At 32.9% G+C, this 6979-nt stretch overlaps 1 long non-coding RNA gene across 1 annotated transcript; it reads left to right on the top strand.

Annotated features, from left to right (window-relative positions):
• Positions 1-2253: 2253 nt before the first annotated feature.
• On the top strand, positions 2254-6739 carry LOC127858878 (uncharacterized). Its single transcript, XR_008039147.1, has 2 exons — positions 2254-2441; positions 6507-6739. It is a non-coding gene; the product is annotated as an uncharacterized LOC127858878 (long non-coding RNA).
• The last annotated feature ends 240 nt before the right edge of the window (positions 6740-6979 follow it).

Raw genomic sequence — 6979 nt, 5'->3', positions numbered from 1 at the left:
TATGGCTGTGAAGAATGGGGGTTAAATAATTGTGTTCAGATAAAAAGAATTCATATACGATACTGTAAACAAGTGTTAGGTGTGAGGTTGCAAACACAAAATAATTTTGTTTATGGGGAACTTGGACGTGTGCCATTAATAAATAAACGTATCATCTGTGTTTTAAAGTACTAGTTTAAAATATTACAATCTAATGATGTCAAGTACATAAAAATCGTTTATGATATGTTATTACATGATCATGCTATATATCCAGAAAAAAATCTTGGGTTAAATCTCTCAAAGAATTATTAAACAGATTTGATTTAGTGAAGTATGGTTTTTTCAAGGTGTAGGAGATATCAATATATAAAATAGCTAAACAAAGAATTTCTGATATGTTTTTGCAAACCTGGTCAAGTGAAATGCAAAGCACGACCAGAGGCAGAAGTTATAGCCTTTACAGTAGCTTTAAGTTCCAACCATATTTAAATGTAGTATATACTTTAAAATTTAGAATTGCGTTAATCGTTCAAGAGTATCTGCCCACAGACTTGAAGTAGAAGCAGGGAGATGGCACAAGCCTGAAGAAATACCGTTTCAAAGCAGAAAATGCAAACACTGTAACGTCCTTCAGGACAAATTTACTGGAATGTCCAATGTTTATGTCTTTACGTAAAAAATATGTAAATAAATATTATTGGAAGAATAAAAACATGATCAAGTTTATTGACCTTTTACAGACTGATAATGGAAAAAGTGTACAAATCTATCTATTTTTGTTTTTAAAAGCTTTTAAATTGAGAGTTGACTTATGTTATCAATAGTTTCTCTCCATGTACTAACATTTATTTGTCTATTTAATATTAAGATACAAAAAACTTTAAAGTGTATACAAATTGTTTGTATTAAGACTTTTTCTGTACATCATTGACCATATGTATATATACCTTGTTGTAATATGTGTGTACTCAAGGGCTTAAAGCCTAATGTATGTTGAAATAAACTCTATTAAACTCTATTTAAAATGTTTACCTTAACAATATGCGTTCACTTTGTACAGTTGTGTTGTTTATACATCCTATGTCGTGTAATATATATGAATACTACGGTTTATTTGAATTGTGTTTAAAATAAGCCCCAAACAACTAGCAACATGAAACAATTCAAAACATGTTAAGAATAATATTTAGTAGTAATTGTACAGCCGTTCATAGCTGTCATATGTCTATTTTATGTATATTATATTTTCATTTTATTATACCTCACTTTTATTTACAATGCTGAACTCCCATAGGCCATCGTGACTTAGAAATACTGTCAGACCCAGCGGGAATAAATTTACTGTCCAAAATATACTGTATCCCGCTGCCATAGCAATCACGTGCCACCAGCGGGAAAAAATTCACTGTACAAAAAATATGGTATCCCGCTGCCTTAGCAACCACGTGCGGAATGTTCAAAAATTATACTGTCCCATTCGCGCATGCGCAGTACGCAGTTTTGCCTTTCCGCTGTAAACAGACGACAAAATGGCAAGTAGACGTTTTTCAACGATAAGCGAGGAGGTTTTGAAGGCATTGGATCGTGAAAAGGACTCTAAAAACACTAACCGTGTAGTTTAACATGGGATGAACTTGTACGACGAATATCTTCGTTCAAATTACATGGATCTTAGTGATCTCGTGGAAAATCCAGCGGAACTTAACAACCAGTTATTGAGTTACGATTTTTCTATGCATCTGTACGTCAGAAAAACGGCGAGGAACTAAAAAAAAAAACTTTGGACCGCCTGAAGTAGGGAATTTCCAAGCATCTCTTAATCACGTATAACATTAATTTGAAAGACCAGCAATTTTCATCAAGTAATGAAACCTACAAGTCAAAAGTTAAGCAGCTTAAGCGAAGTGGACATGGGAGTGTCGATCACAAACCTGTAATATCCGACAGCGATCTGGAAAATTTAGTGGCAACAGTGTACCGTTTAATATTAACATATTAACACTAAATGTGGTTTTCAAAACAGGGTGTGCTTTAACTTAATGCACTACCTTCTGAGGAGAGGTCAAGAGAATTTAGGGTCAATGACGAAGTCAACATTACTATAGCAACTGATTCATATGACGTACCCTTTGGGTCAAAAGTACAGATACGCCAACAGCTTAAAATAGATATCACAGCGGTGACAAAATTGTTACCGCGGTGACATTTTTGTCACTGCGGTAATAAATTAATCACTGCGGTGATATATTTGTAACTGTTGTGATCCTTTGTTTGACCCAAACAGTTTGATAAGAGCTAAATCGAACTAACCAATGAAACAACGTCTTGCAAAACGGCAAATCGGCGAATATTTACTGCGAAGTTTTCAAGATGTCTGCCTCCATGGATACTGTAAACAACTTTTCAGATCATGAGTTTGGTAATTTTAATCTTCGGACACAAGGATGACGACAATTAAGGTATACTTACATAATCATTTATCGAATAACATTCCGACATAAAGTTTATAAGAAAGTGTGTCGAACTTACGCTATGATATTGTTTTTTATGTATCACGATATTGACAAATGAAGTCTTTATTGTAAATAATCTTGTTTATACTGGTTAAATTATATTCTAGATTAAGTACTAGATCTGCGTTTACCCTTTGTTATGGTCATGATAATAATTGATGCCCGCGATACAATTAATTTTGGAAACAATAGTGACAACCAGGTGATTTAACATACATGTACCATTGTCAAAATTAAGTTAAATCATGTTGACATTGGTGGGGTATCATGTACATGTAAATTCATTGGGCCCAAATTGCAGAAAACAAATTCAAGCAAACAACTGTACAGTTTAAATTGAAAAAAAAAATGTGTAGATGAAAGACTGTCAGTCAGCCTGACAACAATTTTTTTTTAAAACCTATTTATTTAAGCTCGATTGCATAGAAAGCCTAAAAGTAAGGAATATTTGAAACACTCTCGGAGTCTGTTTCCTGGGTTTCAATGGGGGAGATCTAAAGAACGCTCCCACAGAGGGGTTCCAACCCTTGACCTCATAATCGCTAGGTGGACACCATATCCACTACGTCACGGCGACAAGAACATTTGATACCACTACCAGTTTTTATATCCAGGGCCCTCAATCCATTTTAGGGGAAGCGGGTCGCTACCCTCATGAGGGGGAATTTTTGCGGCGTTTCCATTTTTGGGGGATTTTTTTACTACTCTCTAATTATTACATTTGTACATGTTTGCACTATATTCATTTCTTTTCTCATAATTAAGTATGTTTAACAAGATTAAATTGAAATAGAATTGAGATATAATAATCATGATACACATCTTTAAAATATATAAAAAAAATTAATCAGGGGGAATTTATCCCCCCAAAAGGGGAAAAAATATACTTTTCAGGTGGGTGACTGCGGCCGAAATTCAGCCGCAGATTTGATAGATTGAGGGCCCTGAATAATCATTTATTCAAATTATGCCTTTATTTATAACGGGGTATAACAAGGATCCATCTTCAACAACACTATTCAACTGTAAAATACATTGCATCAAAACTGTTTCCTGTTACTGTAGATTTTGACAATTGAGATGCGTTTGTTTAGTCGGAGTCAAAATTCTGTCAGACTGTTTTAAATTTTGCAAACAATGTTGCAGGATACAAAAATGCATTTTTTTATGTTCCTTACAAACTAAAAGAGTCTCTTGTTGACAATTTACCTTTAAGGATTACATGTATAGTCACTAAGTGTTTGTGTTCATAGCACTTTATCATAAATGGTAATAATTATCTTGAAAATATTTGGACTACATGAATTCTTTTCTTATTGTGACAATAGTGGTTAAAAACTGCATTGTAATGTTAATTGTACTAGTGCGTATACAATTTACCTTTTAGAATTACATGTGTAGTAACTAAGTGTTTGTTTTCATAGCTCATTATTGAAAACGGTACTCATTATCTTGATAATATTTGGACTAAATTAATTGTGACAATAGTGGTTAAAAACTGCACAATAATGTTAATTTTACTAGTGCGTACAAAATTTGTTTGTTTCCACTAATATTGCAAAACAAATATTTCAATATGATTTAGAGTAGGTAGGCTGGCATTTCCTTTTTTAAAGCGGGTATATACGATTTTTTATATGTGTTTAATTGTAATATATTGATAAAATATGTTACAATAACACAAAATAGGCAAGAAAAATTATACATTAAAGCCGAATTTCATAAAATGCAGCAAAGACAATTTAGCGCCCCGAGCCGATAGTGACGTATATATTTTCCTACAATAACCGAAGCATTCGTTTTATAAACCGTTAAACCCGAGGGGTGTTCCAGAAGTTTGTGGATTTTCGCTATAACGTATTAGTTTGCTGGTAAAAGTCAATGAAATTTACATATTATACAAACCAATTATCACGGACTTTATATATAAGCTAAAAATGCATGAATTCCATGAAGCGCGTTTGAAACGCGTTGCCATAGAGACCTCAGTAACGACATGCGGCGCAGTATGAGCGTTACGCGAATTTAAATTTGGTTTAAATGTCGTTGATAAACAGAATTTACGGTAAATTTCACGTTATAGCGCCTAAGTCCTCCTTACAGCCCGGATTTGGCCCCTATGGACTTCCGCGTCTTCCCGGAAGTTAAATCACAGTTGCGCGGTATTCGCTTTGCAAGTAAACAGGAACTTACAGTTGCAGCAAAGCGAATCGTGTTGTCTTTTGACGCTGACTGGTATAGAGACACTTTTGACAAGTGGATTTCCCGACACATAAAGTGCATTCGCGTTGGAGGTGATTATGTGGAAAAGATTTTACAGTTTTTAACTTCATAACGTCATTGACGTTGAACAGAAACGTTACACGTGCGTCGGTGTGCGCATTGTGCACATGTTTAAATCTCTGATATATAATTTTATTGTTTTATGTATTTCCATGATATTTGGAGAGTAGATTTGGAAAGGACGAAATATTCTTAACATGCTATTTGTTTGTCCATTTATGTTACCAAATGAAAGTTATAGCGATAATCCACGAACTTCTGGAACAACCCTCGTAAGTTTAGATGCACATCGTACATGTATGGTATACATGCTGGCGAATTCGGCTGTACAGCCGTTTTCAATTTCACAATTAAATATCTGGCTTATTTCGCATTTTTCGACACATGTTCTTCTTAACTTTTATTTTAATTTATATTGAAATATATATATAGTAAGTTTTTTACACAGTTTATATAAATTCATAAATATTTGACAAAATCGTATATACCCGCTTTAAATGATTTTTATTTTATACACAAGCTATTCCTACTGAAACAAAGATATCCAGAGACAAACATCTCCCAATTGCCTATATAACATTCTTTCCATATACTAAGAAGTTGGCCAAATTATGTTTTTGAGATATGATAAAATGTAAAAAGAAATAAAAAAAAACAAGTACTTTTTATTTCAAACGGCAATAAAATGCTTAGGGTCTGCTCCGCACACAAAAAGGGTCCGTCGACTTTTGAAAACAATTTTTTTCTCGGCCTAGTTGTTCCTGTTGTGGATTACCCAGTTGCTGCCTGTTTCGAGTTTTATTTGTTATCCCAAAGCCCTGCTTTAAATCTGTGTGGGACTATGTTTTAGCTTTGCAACTTGAAACTTGCTAATTTGATTAAACACCTATTTATATAATTATACTCAATGGCGTTGTACAAAACATATTTATGTACATTCAATTGATAAAATATAAGAGTGATTGATACTATTATGCAGCATTACTTAAAGGATTAATAATCTAAAATTGTGTGATATAAATAAAAATGCCGTACGAAACTTAAGCAATTAAGCTATACCGGCTACAATATTAAAACACAGTAAAAATAAAATAGTATGTAATAAATTGATATTACTAGGTTTAAGACAATAATTATAATGATATTATGAGCAAATTTTTGGCAACATAAAGACACTGTATTTAATTAACTTTAAATAAACATTAACATAAACATTAGCTTTAATTAATAGTAAAACAGTATAGCTTTAATCAGGACATTCCAATTTCTATTAGGCAGTTTATGTCTGTATTTTTTCAGAGATATAAGACATGGTGTTCAAATTGAGTATGCATGTTAACTATAACGAGGGGAAGCATATTTCCCAATGGCTATTTGCCAAAAAATTAACAATTTCTACTTCCAACATTGAGTTTATTGCGCTTACTCTAAAATATCTTATTAGTTTAAGTTATATTATCTTTTTTTTGTATTTATCCATTCAGTCATTTTATCTCAATAAGATTGCCACATTTTAAACAACTCTCTTTTATACACTGTTCTGGTGGACTGTATTACTGACACTCAAAATAGTGTAAAATGTTGTAAATTGTCATAAAACATTTCAACAAACAATTGTAAAACAGTTGTAAACAATCATGTTCAACTAAATTTGTTTTTATACATTAATATAAACATTTGTAATGGTATAATAGAGAGTCCTTAACAATTGTCAAATTATATTTTCAGAGTCCATCAATGGTTGTGAAATCAAGGATATTCTATTGGAAGGAAAGACATGAATGCATTCAAGTTTCCTGTGAGCAATATGATTTCCTGACTTTGCCTTACAGTATAAAACAAGAGAGTTAAACACTTGAAACTTGAAAAGATGTGGTCCTAGAACCTGAAATGGCAACTCCAGCTCTCTACAAAAGCATCATCTGGAATCCAACTATGTACAATCAAAAAATTAATGTGTGTCTTAATTTTGTCTTTTTAGAGCCCTGACGGGTCTTAAGATATCAGATGTTTTAAAATTCATTGTGTTTGTGCTGCAAGTTTTATGAACTGGTTATAAAGCTTATGTATGAAGAACCGTTTACTGCCTGGTTAGCTGCAGTAGAGCACTCATAGGAATTGGGAGATCTGTGGAATCCCTTTGTGGCTTGCAAATTTCAACCTGTTTTCAAAAATTGCTTAGTTGGTCAGTGTGTTAATAT

Source organism: Dreissena polymorpha, chromosome 14 (assembly GCF_020536995.1).
Source record: "Dreissena polymorpha isolate Duluth1 chromosome 14, UMN_Dpol_1.0, whole genome shotgun sequence".
Taxonomy (NCBI): Eukaryota; Metazoa; Mollusca; class Bivalvia; order Myida; family Dreissenidae; genus Dreissena; species Dreissena polymorpha.
This window is presented reverse-complemented; position numbering and strand designations above follow the sequence as displayed.